The sequence below is a fragment of the Ruditapes philippinarum genome, unplaced genomic scaffold (assembly GCF_026571515.1).
Source record: "Ruditapes philippinarum isolate M1 unplaced genomic scaffold, ASM2657151v2 ctg2147_1_1_1_1, whole genome shotgun sequence".
Classification (NCBI taxonomy): domain Eukaryota; kingdom Metazoa; phylum Mollusca; class Bivalvia; order Venerida; family Veneridae; genus Ruditapes; species Ruditapes philippinarum.
The window spans coordinates 86,789-101,427 of record NW_026859037.1 but is presented as its reverse complement, the minus strand read 5'-3'; the positions used below and the strand labels follow the sequence as shown (position 1 = coordinate 101,427).

General features: G+C 33.2%; 1 protein-coding gene across 1 annotated transcript in view; it reads left to right on the top strand.

Moving 5' to 3' along the window:
* Positions 1-14,639, top strand: part of LOC132754958 (b(0,+)-type amino acid transporter 1-like) — a 128,803-nt gene that overhangs the window by 33,000 nt on the left and 81,164 nt on the right. The window lies entirely within an intron of this gene.

The window sequence follows — 14,639 nt, the reverse complement described above, 5'->3', positions numbered from 1 at the left end:
AAACACGACTAACACTGGGCAATGCGGAATAATCTTAACAAATGGGTCATAATGGCTCTTGATCTCTCAGCTGAGAGACACATTTCTAGAAAAGGTCACAAGTATTCAATACAGAAGCAAACAATATATGTTTGTAAAATATGAATGTTCCCTGTCGGCTGACCATTAGCCTAGTGACCAAAATAACTACTGTTCATAACTAGTCACTAGGTCATTGTGACCGTAAAGGTTGTGTACCGCAAATTTATGACAAAGTTAAATCAATAGGGGTTATCTACTGGCCAAGACCAATGTACCTGTGAAGTTTGAAGTTTAATAGCCCATGAGTTGTTGAGATAGTGATCACCAACCGTTTTACCATTAAGGTCAACATGATGAAAATTAATTTCCCCCTAGAAGCATGTAAATTAACAAGAATTTCTGTACTTATTTTCAGAGATACATTTAGCACAGCCTTTTTATGTTGATATTTTCACTGATTCGAAGATATGTGCTAAGATATCAGATGTGGTGTATTTCCAAGTAACCTGTGTCTTACATTAGAGTAGATTGAATAGGATTGAACTATGAAAAATGATATTCTGATGCTAAGATAATAATATCACTTAGGAATCGGGGTTAATAAGCAAGACATACTACGGAATTCCACAAAATATAGCGTTCTGTTTACTGTCTATTGCTTGCTGTGCATATTTTAAAGCAATTATATTAAAACATTCCGAATATTGTGATAATGTCACAACATACAATGTCCTGTCTACTGCCCATTTCTAACTGATTACTTTTTGTTTCAAAATAAAGAATCTATTGCAATGACATTGGGCAAAGAACTATACAGTTGCCGAAATAGTTTGTGTTTTTGTATTTACTCATAGCTGGCAGTCACATAATCAATGAGAGGCACGCGTCAAGGCTGTCTCGAAACTGTTTTCGCTGCGAATATAGATATTAAGACAAGGTTTTAATTAAGGATCGATATTTATAGCTGACCTTTTATGCTTGTTGTTTTACTACTTCTGGACCGAATAATATGTAAAACGACATGTTTATACAACAGATAATCAAACGATGCAATTTCTCAGGATGAATATGTATACCTTATGTTGAAACTTTTCAGCAGCATATGGGTCACTTTGGCGGCAATCACTGCGAATCACTTGAATGGCATTACGCAATCTATTGTTGGTTTGGTTTTATAGTATATAGGTATATACTAATCAAGTAGTGTGTATTATATAATTAATCTTTTTAGCAAAGAGCTTAAATACGAACAAAGGTGTATTGTTAGTTAGATTATTTATATTAAACGTGTATTATAATAATGACAGAGGGGGTTATTTAGGAATTTTGATTAAAAGTATAGATAATGATTGCTTTTGGAGAAAATAAAATAGAATGTTTGTACTGGTATATTTATTTAAAAACCCGTAATCATTATGTCAAATTTGAATAAAATAAAAGCGTTACCATTTTTGGTCTAATAAGAAGAATAAATATGGATGAAAAATTGGTCGAATTTGATAGTTAAACAGAATAGTGATATCCCTCTTGAATAGATTCTTAAAGGGTATAAATGATATACTGAACTACTATACTTTTCGATGAGAAAATATTTATCGCGATATTTAATAAATTTATAATACTGCACGTTTGTAACGTCGCTTTTCATTGGATAATCGTGACGTTTATATAGTTTTATATACATGGCTGTTGTCGATTCATAAAGAAATCTTACTTTTTTCTCTAAAAAGTGATTTTTGCTGTATTATAAATTCGTTATTAAGATTGCTGAAAGGTTATATGTTCGTATATAAACGGCTGTTTGCAATAGCTTGCCTAGCGGCTCGGGTTATATTTACAAATAGCCGTTTATATAGGGCCATATAACCTGTCAACAATCTTTATAACTAATAATATAAACGTTATAATTATGTCTAATTTGAAGAATGTAGTTTTCTGGTCCATTCAGTTTTTCCGCTATCGCTCGGCCCATTTATCTACTAAAATTAAGTCATAACCAAATTTTAAATCAATACTTTAAAGCTACATTAAATAAATATGTAAAAATATTTTTGCCGTCGGCCTAAAAACCAAGCATTCTACAGATTCTTTAACCTTTTAAACAGTCTTGTTGTAAATCTCAACAAAAAATGTTCATAAATTAGGATTTTAAACGGAAAACCCCACGGTAACACTAAATTTTGTATGTATAGGATATCGACCGAGTACGAGGTCTTTCTGTTTAGGAAAGACCTGGTCACGAATTTCATGTGACACCGAAAGCGCGTAGCGCTTGAGGTGTTTCATGAAATTCGTGACCAGGTCTTTCCTAAACAGAAAGATCGATGTACGAGGCCGATATCCAACTTACACACCGTCAAACTATTGGCTTGAGCAATGGCTGATCTGAAACATTTGATGTTATGCACAAAGATGATTTTTAACAAAGCTCATTTACAGGTAAGCTTTTATCAACTTTCTGCTTAAATATAATATATATCTTGCATTTAACTTTGGTTTAGACGTATTTTTATTCAAGGTAATAAATACATGTTAATAATTTAAAAATTTAAGCAGAAAGGAATTGGACGAGAGCTACAGTAGCTCATGGTAGTCCTCTCCTTGCTTTTCCCTTTAAAATAATAATCAAAAAAGGTAAATGTGCAATTTGTCAATACTAAAGAGAATGGGTCTGTAATGGAAGGTATGTAAAAGCATGAATAATTTTTGTTGATAGTATTTTGTATAAGACATTGCAAATTCTAGGACATTTGCCCCCTCTCCCGAACAGTTGTCCTCTCGGACGCGTGCCCCCTTTGTGCTGTGGCGAATTGTTACTTGTCAGAGGTCATCTCGTGTATGAATATTATGTATTTTATTTTATTTATTTATGGATGCTAATTGGTTTTCACAAATTTGCACAGTTTTTGTTTATTTAAGCACAATTAGAATTTCGACAAAAGGCGATGAATTTTTGTAATAAACAATTCAAATTTTTTTTTAAATTTTTAAAACATGGCGGGGGAGGGGGGAGGAAACGACCAACCCTTTTAAAGATATGAAGGGGCAAATGTCCGCTACTGCAAAAAGGGAGAAAACTTCCGAGGGAACAACTGTCTGAGGGGCAAATGTCCGGATGTCCAGCAGACCAGGAAATACTTACATATGTATATTGTTGACAAGTGTGAGATACATGATCCGATTATAAAGTGTTATAGAATAAAATATGATCGCTCATCATATAAATCGTTATAACTTTACATTAACATTTCTTTTTCAAGATTTCTTTTAATAATATCCGAATCGTTTCTTTCGCTATTTTAATAACTTATGGGAGATGTGCCTTATGTAGACCAATCCACTTTAAGTACTTGTATATGCATGTCACTATAAGCAAGTTTTGGATTATATCTTTAACGTCTTTGAAACTAGGCCCTTGATTCGAAAGTTTTCAGGGGAACATTATCTTGTTTCAAAGAATGTATCCAGATTTTGTAAGACAGAAATATTATGACAATCATTAACATTTTATTTTCATTTTCAATTTTTGATTGCATTTCATGTTTTCTTTGTCTGCGCATAGGCAGTTCTATTTTTTCACGTATTTTTCATGACCGGGTCTGTCTGACTAGAACAGACCTGTGCACGTGATATACCTCATAACGGACTTTCTTTTGTTTAAACAGGTCTATCCGAAAAATATACACCTGTCACAAACAATAGAGGAGGTGTGTAAACGGATTTTAACATGCAAATGAAGATTATAATCAGCTTGTGTATGCGCTACGTCACAGTGTTATAGCTGCTATCCGGAACTCAACAAATATGAGATTTTCTTGTGCAAACACATTTTAACCGTTTAACTTCACGGTGCACTAGGCCTGAGGTTCAGTAAAAAGAAATCATCTCATAAAAAATATTAAATTTGTATGAAAACATCCGTAACAATACGGAAATATACCGTTAAATTAGGACTGCTACTTATAGTCATGTTTGTTGATTTAATATTGATGTACGGATTATCTGAAGGCGGAGTTTCTCATTCAAACAGATATTGTACTTCCGATTTTGCCACAATGAGGTTGTCCCTTTTTCATGCTTATAAAACTCATTTTGGTTGTCTGGACACCAAAATAAGATCTGGAGTCGATATGAAACCCAATTTATTAATGAAATGTCGCTATTTCTGTTTTTATGAAATTTATTAAATGTAACTTTAAATTACCAGCCAATAAAACGGAATAAAACGGAATTTAATGACTACAACATTTTTACTGAGATTAGAAAATGTATTCATCATTCATACTATAAATCTATCAGTAACAGATTTAGATTTTGATTCTTTTAGACGATGTGAATCGTTATTTATTTCATATTTTGGTATAAGTATATCATTATTATAATTTTTACCGCATTGTAATCTATTCAAAAGTGATCCAAAAGGGACATCACTATTCTGTATAACAGACAACATTTGATAATAAATATGACCAATTTTTCATCCGTATTTATTCTTGTAATTAGACCAAAAATTACAACGCTTTTATTTTATTCAAATTTGACATAATGATTACGGGTTTTTGGGCGCATGCAAGCGCCAGCGAGCGCCCAAGTGGTATTAAGATAAATCTTTCTTACTATGGTTTGAACACATCTCTACTACGCTGGACAAATTAGGTCCAAAACTTTGTCATGGAATTCAGGGAATCAGAATTACCCTTTCTACTTTAAAAATGACTGGCTAATTAACTACTCAAATTTCAATCCTTCTTTTACAAAATTACAAATATTATTGCTCATCACATTTTTAATGTTACTACGCCAGCAGTCGATGAAATTTTAAAAGGGAACAAATTTGTTATCAACCCTCTGGTTCCCGATGTGTAGCCAAAGAACGTGCATCAATATAGTACCAACAATATCTAGTCATAAGTGAACTTACTATCATAGAGCACAACAAGTAACAAAACATTGCGAAACGTTTTTTACAGATCAGATAACTTTAAAGCTTACAATGCTTTCAATTTGCAATTGTATTTTAAGAACACTGTATGCGTATAAATACGGACTATTTTCTTATGTGCGTCATTTTCCCGCAATCGCCATGTTGACAAGCTAAGCAGGTAAACATTGAGGAAATTTGCGGTCGATTCAGAAGTTCTGTGTGTTAAAAGGAGTTGTTAGTTTTATAATACGAACGCTGAATCTCCTGTGTAAATAACTGTTGAGTAAAATTTGCTGTTGCCTTAATGGGTAGCGAAATTGATCGACAAGTGTTGGAAGAACGTATACACAGTTTTGCGGCCACACTATCACACTGTTCAGAATGTGCAACTACAGGTAGGCCTACGATGTTCACTATTTTTATACTGTATTTCACTATATGGCGTACCTTAAAATAGTTGCTATTCGGTTAGTTCTGGCTTCCATAACTTTATATGTCGCTTTTATTTTGACGTTGTGCGACAGTAAACAGGTCTAGCAGTATTATAAAACCTGTTCGCTGAAGTCTCTTTAGCTACTATCCGGTTTAATTACTTCATCCTTTTGATTATATACTTTGAAAATATCTGGAAATTCACCCCCTGGACGTTTTCATCCCCTTAGACGTTTCGTCCCTAGTCTTTTCGGCTACTTTTTGTTGTCATATTGTGTACTGTAGGAAATAATTGGTACTTTACCTTTGATATTACTGCTTTGTTTGTCAATTGATTGGATAATCTTGAGTGATAATTGAGATCATTATAAACACAAGACGCCAATGTTAGAATGCGTTTATTTGTTGTAATCAGGAACACATGTAGGCAATCAGCACAGTGTTGGGATAGTTTATGAAAGAAATTCTAGAAAAATATATAAACTGTACATATAATATATAGACAAGGGGTTGAATCATCCGAATGCCACTAGTCAATTATAAGTCAAAATTGCAAAGTCATTCTTCCGTAAATCATAGAAAGCTGTATATCAAATTGCAGCTAAATGACACCACTAGACGTTGACAATGAAATTATTGTCCCCACTTAAACCGTTTTTGAACAACAAACCAATTTTTCAGACGGAATATCGTATTTTTGCTACATGTAGGTCGGACAGAACCGTGCAACCTGTCCCCACTCGATTTTCTACCTGTAAAAATGCAAATTCAAACCATGTCAGTGTACCAACCCGCAATTACGATGCAAGACTTGTCATATGATTTGATAAATTAATTATAGCTAGAATTTATAGCTGCCTGCCTCGAGATGAGCCAAAATATTTCCAGAAAATAAAACTTTTGGAAAACACTCTAAGATCGTAAGAAAAGAATTTAGATTCAAGATTTAAGTAATAATTTATATCTTTTGTGCGATTTATGATTGATTTTGCAGTATTTATCACCATATTTCTACTGCGTTACTAACACATTAAGGGCTATTTTTGCATATATTGACCCATTTTTGAAATTTATGTGGATTGTAAGTGTCGTTTGCAATATATAAATTACTTTCTTTGTTCACTTTGCAATATTTTACTTTTAAACATATTTTCTAAATTAACATGAAAATTAGGATAAATCTGGAGGCGTGCTGCTTAAAATATAGAATGTATTTTATCGTATTATTCCCTGCGGTCTGGAGACCGCAGGGTATTGGTACGCGTTTTACTTTTGAGGCATGGAGGAGCACGTGACATGTTTTCGGTACATGGAGGAGCATGTAATCTGTAAACTGTACATGATTGGTTAATTGACCTTTTCGAAATCCTAGCTAAATACCGTTTGCCGGTACGTTACGGATTTACCTGTAGGGAATTAGTCCGAATTACCCCTAATTAAGGATAAAAAAACTATTACGTGATATTTCTAATTTTCTATAATTATTTTACCGTTTAAGGTGGAAAAACTTGAATGATGTATTTGAAAATTATCAATGTTTCTTTAATATCTATCTCAAACTTTACGAACAATAAATTGATTATACTGAAAATCTACAAAATTAAATTATTCGTAGTGGCATCTGCCATACTAAATAGAGATATTTTCTGCGTAAACTTGTGTGTTTACTTTATTTATTTTTGCTCGGAATTATTCATAAAATGGTAGGCCTATTTAATCATTTTCTTAAAAAGAAATAATTGTTTTATGTTCGACCTTCTCCGGTCTTCAACGGTCATCAGTTTCCAAAGACCTAGCTTCTTCTATATTGATAGTTCATTCAATTGTCAACTATATTCTTGATACAAACGTTTATTTATCCCCCGCCACCCCAAATAATGTTGAAAATAGTTAAATGAAATATCTTTATATCATTAAATTGTTCACCGCAGGAAACCATTTTACTTGTAGATTTGACTTGAAAATCTTTGTGCTTTAACAATTTAGACTAAATTGTTTCTCAAGTTATTGATTTGACATGAACTGTCTAACATAATTATTCTCACACTACATGTATACAGTATATAATGATACATTGTGTAATTATGATTTATCTTTCTAACTTCTGTTTCAGGGGGTACGTGTCCGATTGGTGAATGTGAAGGACAGGAGATACATTTTAAGGATGCTTTAGGGCCAATGAGGATGGCATCAAGAAAGATAAAGGCTAAATGTCAGACTGTCAATCTAAATTGCCTTGGATTGAATAAAAGAACAGTGTTTATTTCATTGACATGGGCATATAATGAAGAGGTACATGATTATTTAAAATCACATGTTTACACTGTTCTTAATTATTACTTTCTAATAGCTTTTTGACTTGACCAACACAGGACTCAAGGTTTATTTTAAGTCCTTGAGCTTCTGTCACTGGATAAACTAAAATATTCCCAGTAAGCAGTCTGATGAATCTGACCAATTTATCTTACTTAGCTGTCAGTAGTTTATAAGAATCACTCACATTTATAAAAAAATTTACAAGTGCTACTAAGCAAATAGATTAATTACTTAGGGGTGTTTGTGGCAGATTGATTAAATTCCTCGGCTTGACTTTAAACCAATTCCTGCTGTATAGGTTCCAGCTCTGCAAGGGTTTATGGTTTCTTTTATGTGAGAAAGCTATCTGGCTCAGTTACAGAACATTTGTGGTTATACTCAGGTGCCCGTTTGTGCCTGAAATCATGCACATAGAGCGCACCAAAGTTCTTCCTCCACCAATAAAGCCGGAAAGTTACTATATGACCTATGCTTTGTAGGTGCCAACCCATAAAAAAAGTATGGAATTTTAAGTCTGTAATTAACTTTTTCTTAACAAATATTTCAGTAAACAGAGACATTTTTGTGATGGAAACAGTAAAAGCAGGAGTGTTGAGGGAAAGTAGAGGGGATTTCCTTGTTGGAAAACACGAAAGTACTTCGGTTGTTCAATACTTAAAAGAAGTTGGAATACCAGGAGCCTGCCTGCCCTTTGCAATAGGGATAATGAGTTTTTAGATGTTGAAAGCGTCATGAATGATGGTACCTTGACAAAATTTAATTAGACATTGAGGTGATAACTACATGTATATCAAGTCAACAGTCTTTCCCGAGGAACATATGATAACTTACCAACAGTGTTTGAAGTTAGTTTGAACAGAACTATATCAAAATTATATCAAAAGTTTTTTTTATCAAGAACAGACTTATTACTTACATGACTAAACATTTATACTACTACACCCATTTAAATATTCCAGCAAAGAGTGCATTATTCAAATAACTGTTGCAATGTACTTAATTGTGGGGCTCTTTTAAAAGATTCTTGTCAAAATGAGTCATTAATGGTACATTATTATGAATGTAAGTTATTTCTTGGACACTTTTACTTTTCTTAATATCTTTATCAAGTTTATTTTTTTGGAATTATTTTGGCGTGTACAGAGGTATGCAGCGTAAATCCTATATGTAATTGTTTTAAAGAGAAATTGTTGTTTGATAACAAATTTAGTAGTTGTTATTTTTTGATAAAAGAAACTTGAATGGCAAAAAGGTGGTATATTTTGTGAAACCTTTGTTAGGCTGGTCCATCAGATTTATTAAAATAATGTGAGCGCTAAAACTGCTTAGAAAGTATCATGTTAAGCAAAAACAACCCTTGAAATTAAAAAGGCATACATTTGTTTCTTTTCCAAATTTTACAAGAATTTTTTACAAGTTTCATTTATATTTATTCATAAAGAAAAATTCTGATTGCTGATAAATATACAAAAACATAATATGAGAATTTCCTATGAATGCTTATTGATACTTTTGATTTCTACAAAGGTTTATATTAATAGTCTAATAACTTATACAGTATGACTCCATTTTTTAAAACTGCTATGTGAATATACATTTGGTTCCTTAACATACATTTTATTGGCACAGCAAACATCTGTAACACTGAGGAAAATTTGGGCAAACTGTGTTATTGATACCTCTTTCATGCTTTGATGATTGTTAATACGTTCATTAGTGTGATAAACACTAGTTGGCAGCTGCATAGCTTTCTTATTCTTGCATATCAGACAGGATTATCTATCGTTTACACCGGTGCTAGAAATCTCTGTCTTACACCCCCATGTAAGACAAGTCGCGTGCTTTAAATGACGTCATTGACGCGCGACTTTTATGAATGAATCGCGTACTTAGGATGACGTCATTTTTCCGTTATGAATGAAGTTGTATGTTCATACGCTACAATAAGAAAAAAGTGCGTAATGAGAATATCAGTTTGCGAAAAAAATTGACATGTAATATGCAAGAAAAAGAATCAAACACTGGCTGTTGGTACAGACGGGAATATCTAGCTCTCGGTCAACTGTTTAGCGGAAACTCGGCAGAGCCTCGTTACCGCAGTAAACAGTTACCCTCGAGCTAGATATTCCGGTCTGTACCGGCAGCCGGTGTAAGATTCTTATATTACACTACTGCCTATTCAACTTGATTTAAAACCAAATTTGTTGCAAATAGTGAAACACAGTCAGTAGATTTTCAAGAAGCTGATATGAATTAAGTCATGTTTTTAGAAAGAATTTCATGTAATTGCTACAGTCAGGTTGTTATTCCTGTACATATTGCCAACCATAAACCATTTAATGGCCATTATTTTTAATGGATTGATTTCATACTTGAACACAACAACTCTTCAAGAAGACAGGGCTGAAAATGACCTTGATTCATGACTGATAATATTGCCCTTCAAGGTCAAATGCTTGATTGAGTTTTGGTACAATTTACAAATGGATTGTTTTCAGCCTATAACTTTGTTATTTACAAATGGATTGTTTTATACTTGGATGCAACAATCCTATAGACAAACCTTCAAAAAGACCAAATTGATCATGACATTCACATATTCATGACCTTGACAGTCAAATTTATGAATTTTGCTTGTATTTTGATATATTTATGCCCCCTTTAAAGAAGAGGAGGTATATGGCTTGTGTCTGTTGGTTAGTCCGTCTGTAGACCAAATGGTTTCCGATCAATTACAAAAGAACACTTAGGCCTAGGAACTTCAAACTTAGTATGGTTATTGATTATGACCAGAAGATAACCTCTAAATTTTTTGGTCGAAAGTCAAGGTCAAGTTGACCTTATATGTCAAAATAGTTGTCAATTGATAAATCAACAACTCGTAGAACGTTGACCTTCAAACTTCGCATGTGTGTTGATTTTGGCCTGTAGATGACCCTTATTTATCGATTTTGGGGTCAAGGGTCAGGGTCAGGTCTTATTGATTTCTGACCAATAACTTGACAACCCATGGGCCTTTGGCCCTCAAACTTCATAGGTCTTGGTCAGTAGATTACCCCTATTGATTTTTGTTAGGGGGTCAAAGGTCAAGGTTACATTGAACTTGTAGGTAAAAAAGTAAAAAAAGGTTTCAGATCAATAACTTGACAACCCATGGACTGTTGGCCCACAAACTTCGTACGTGTCTTGGTCTTGGTCTTGGCAAGTAGATGACCTCAATTAATTTTGGGGTCAGGGGGTCAAAGATTAAGGTCATATTGACTGTATGTCAAAACAGTTTCCTATCAATAACTTGACATCCCATGGACCCTAGACCTTTAAACTTATATAATGCTTTGCTTTTGGTAAAAAAATGACCGCAATGGATTTTTAGGGTCAAGGGGTCAGATGTCAAGATCACATTTACATAATAGGTAAAGACGGTTTCTGGTCAATATCTCAACAACTCATAGGCCTTTCACCTTCAATCTTCACAGGTTTATTGGTCTTGGCCAGTAGATAACCCCTATTGATTTAAGGGTCAAAAGTCAAAGTCACATTGACCTTGTACGTAAAAACGGTCTCTGACCAATGTTTCAACATTTATTTTGGTCACTAGGTCAAAAGTCAGTCACATTAACCTGGTCATATGACTCATTGGCTGCCGATAGGGGGCATACATGTTTTACAAACATATCCTATTCTCTTTATCTTTGTATATGTGAGTTTTTCTTGACCTTGACTCATAGATGAACTTGGCGATAAAAATATTGTATTTTGCAGTTTTAGCCACAATTCCCTATTACTTTGTTATTTTTTATTTTTAAGTCACATTAACACAGTAAAGGTCCTATTGCTACTGGCAAGCATGACTGGTGGAGTCAACAACCTTGACCACTCTGCCACAGACGCACATTTCCTTCTGTAAAGACATCAAAGAAGATTTAGTTGAATTTGACCTTGATCTTAATGTTTTTACCTGACGTTGACCTTTTCACTAAAGGTCAGACTAGAGAATTTTACTAAAAATGGCGATAACTTTGTTATTTATTTATGGATTTATTTTATCTACTAGTATACTTTGACAAAAGAACAGCTTAGAATAAAACTGACATATTTAGGAGTTACATACGACCTTGCCCGATAAATGCACTGACTGTCAAGATCAAATATTTAATTTAGCTTAGAGTGTCATCACTTTGTTATTAATTTATGGATTTAATTGATAATTTGGCACAACCGGCATGTTTAATAATTCATAATTGGCCTTGACCTTTATTTGACAACAAATCTTTGAAGTTTGCTAAAATTGTCATAGCTTTGATATTTTTTTACATATTTGATTCATACATGAACAAAAGAACACATATGACAAAACCGACATTATTCTGATATAACTTTGACCTTTAACTGACTATTACCTTCAATGTTAAACAATTGAAATTTGCTTAAATTGTCATCAAATTGTGATTAATTCTTGGACAAAAGAACACTTATGACAGAACATGGTAATTTATTTAACGATGGCCTTAACTTAAATGCCCTTGACAGTCAAGGTCAAATATGAATTGAATTTAGAAGTACGAAAAGTCTTAGCAAGGCCCAGCTAGACTGTGGCGCTTGTTTTAAATTCCAACTACATTATAACATGAATCTATTCCAATTAACATTCTCACATGTATTGTGTATTATGCTTGAAATGTTTCTGCATACATGGTTTTTGTTTTATAATTATTTTGTTGACAGTTAAACTTTTCTATTTATATAATCATTACTTGCAATAAATACAGTAAGAACACTGATTTGTGTGTGATATATTTCAGTTCACATGTATATGGAAGTCCTTGGCATGAAAGTTGGTTTGAAAGAAATATTTAAACAAACATGACCGAATATCATTTCTCAACCAACTCCAAATGTCATATTTTGAAATGTTTATTCACGACCAGAGCTGCATTGTACTGGTACTGCAGTACGTACTGCAGTGATTTTGCAAGTACTATTACTGATACTGAATTACTTTTACAAAATATTGCTTACTACTGGTACTGGTACTGCATTACTGTCCTAAAAAGTGGTACTGCTACTGCATCACCATGCAGTATTTTAGGTTTTGATGTTTGATGTTTGATATTTCTCAAAAAATGGAGCTGTAAATCCCCTGTATTATTTTATTTCCTGTGAAAAAGTAAGTTATCAAATCTATAGATAATTTGCTGCAATATTCCTTCAAATGTTAACATTGTATTCATCATAGTAAGAAGCACCAAAGACTTGAAGTAAAAATTAAATTGTGATAAACAGACTCAATAACTCTACCTTAAAATATCCCTATAACAATCTTTTATTACTTTGTATTTACTAGCAAAAAAAAAAAAAAAAAAAAAAAAACAAGATAAAAACTAAATAAATGCTTCTATTCCAAATAACCCCATTTTTAGTGATATTGTTAGCACCGTAAAAAGTTGTTATTTACTTTGGTATAAATTGAACAGAGGTGTGAAAGGCAACAAAAGACTGTTGTGTTTTAAATGAAATTTGATTGCTTTGTATTACAGTTGACTGGTAATTTAACAATAAGATATAGCATGAATATGATATGTTGTAAATATTGTTTTTTAAAAGCACGTTAAATCATAAAAGTTATAAAACTGTAATGTTAACTTTAAAGTAAATATTTTTTTGCTGAATAATGCTTGCATTTTTTTAAATTGAAACTATACATATGTTGTTTTTGTTTGACACTGTATTTATTCAAACTTTGATGAATACATAAAAGTAATAGTACTGATACTAAATTACTTCCCCGAAAAAAGAACTGGTACTAAAATCTAGTACTGGTACTGGTAATGGTACTGCATATCTTGGCAAGTACTGGTACTGGTACTTAAGAACTACACCCTTAGTACTGATGCAGCTCAATTCACGATATGTCATCTCAACTGTGCTTTTTGCTGGGTTTGTTAGTATGTTCTCAGTACATGATTTTTATGCTCCCCGAAGGATGAGCATATAGTCGCCGCTTTGTCCGTCCCTCCGCTATTCTTGTTCGGACATAAGTTTGAAACAACAAGAGGTATCAACATGAATCTTTGTAGGTAGATCATGTGAATAGATCTTTTTGAGTAGATGTGCAGTGCACAAGAACTGTAACTTTGCCTTGCCTAATTTTGGAATTATTGCCCTTTGTTTAATTTTACACTTTGAAAATTGTCCGGGACATAACTCTTATCAACATGAAACTTTGTAAGCAGATAAAATGAATTCATTGTGTAGATGTGCGGTGCTAAAGAACCATAAACCTGTCTTGCCTAATTTTGAAGTTATTGCCCTTTGTTCATTTTTTCACTTTGAACTTTGTCCGGGACATAACTCTAAAACTATAAGAAATATCAACACGAAACTTTGTAGGTAGATAGATCTCACTGTGTAGAAGTGCAGTACCAAAGAAACATAACATTGTTTTGCCTAATTTTGGAGTTATTGCCTAATTTTGTTCATTTTTAGCTCGACTATTCGCAGAAGCATCGAGCTAATGCAGTCACCCATTTGTCGGCGTCCCTGTGGTTAAGTTTTTGCGTGCAAGCTGGTATCTCCATAACTACTGAAGGGAATGGATTGAAACTTCACACACTTGTTCTCTGTGATTATCTAACATGATTGGCACAAGTCCCATAACTCTGATTTGCTTTTTTGCATAATTATGCCCCGTTTTCAACTTAGAAATTCTTATTTAAGTTTTTGCTTGTAAGCTGTTATCTCCATAAGTACTGAAGGGAATGGATTGAAACTTCACACACTTGATCACAGTGATTATCTTACATTATTGGCACAAATCCCATAACTCTGATTTGCTTTTTTGCCTAATTTTTCCCCTTTTTCGACTTAGAAATTCTTGGTTAAGTTTTTGCCTGCAAGCTGGTATCTCCATAACTACTGAAGGGAATGGATTGGAACTTCACACACT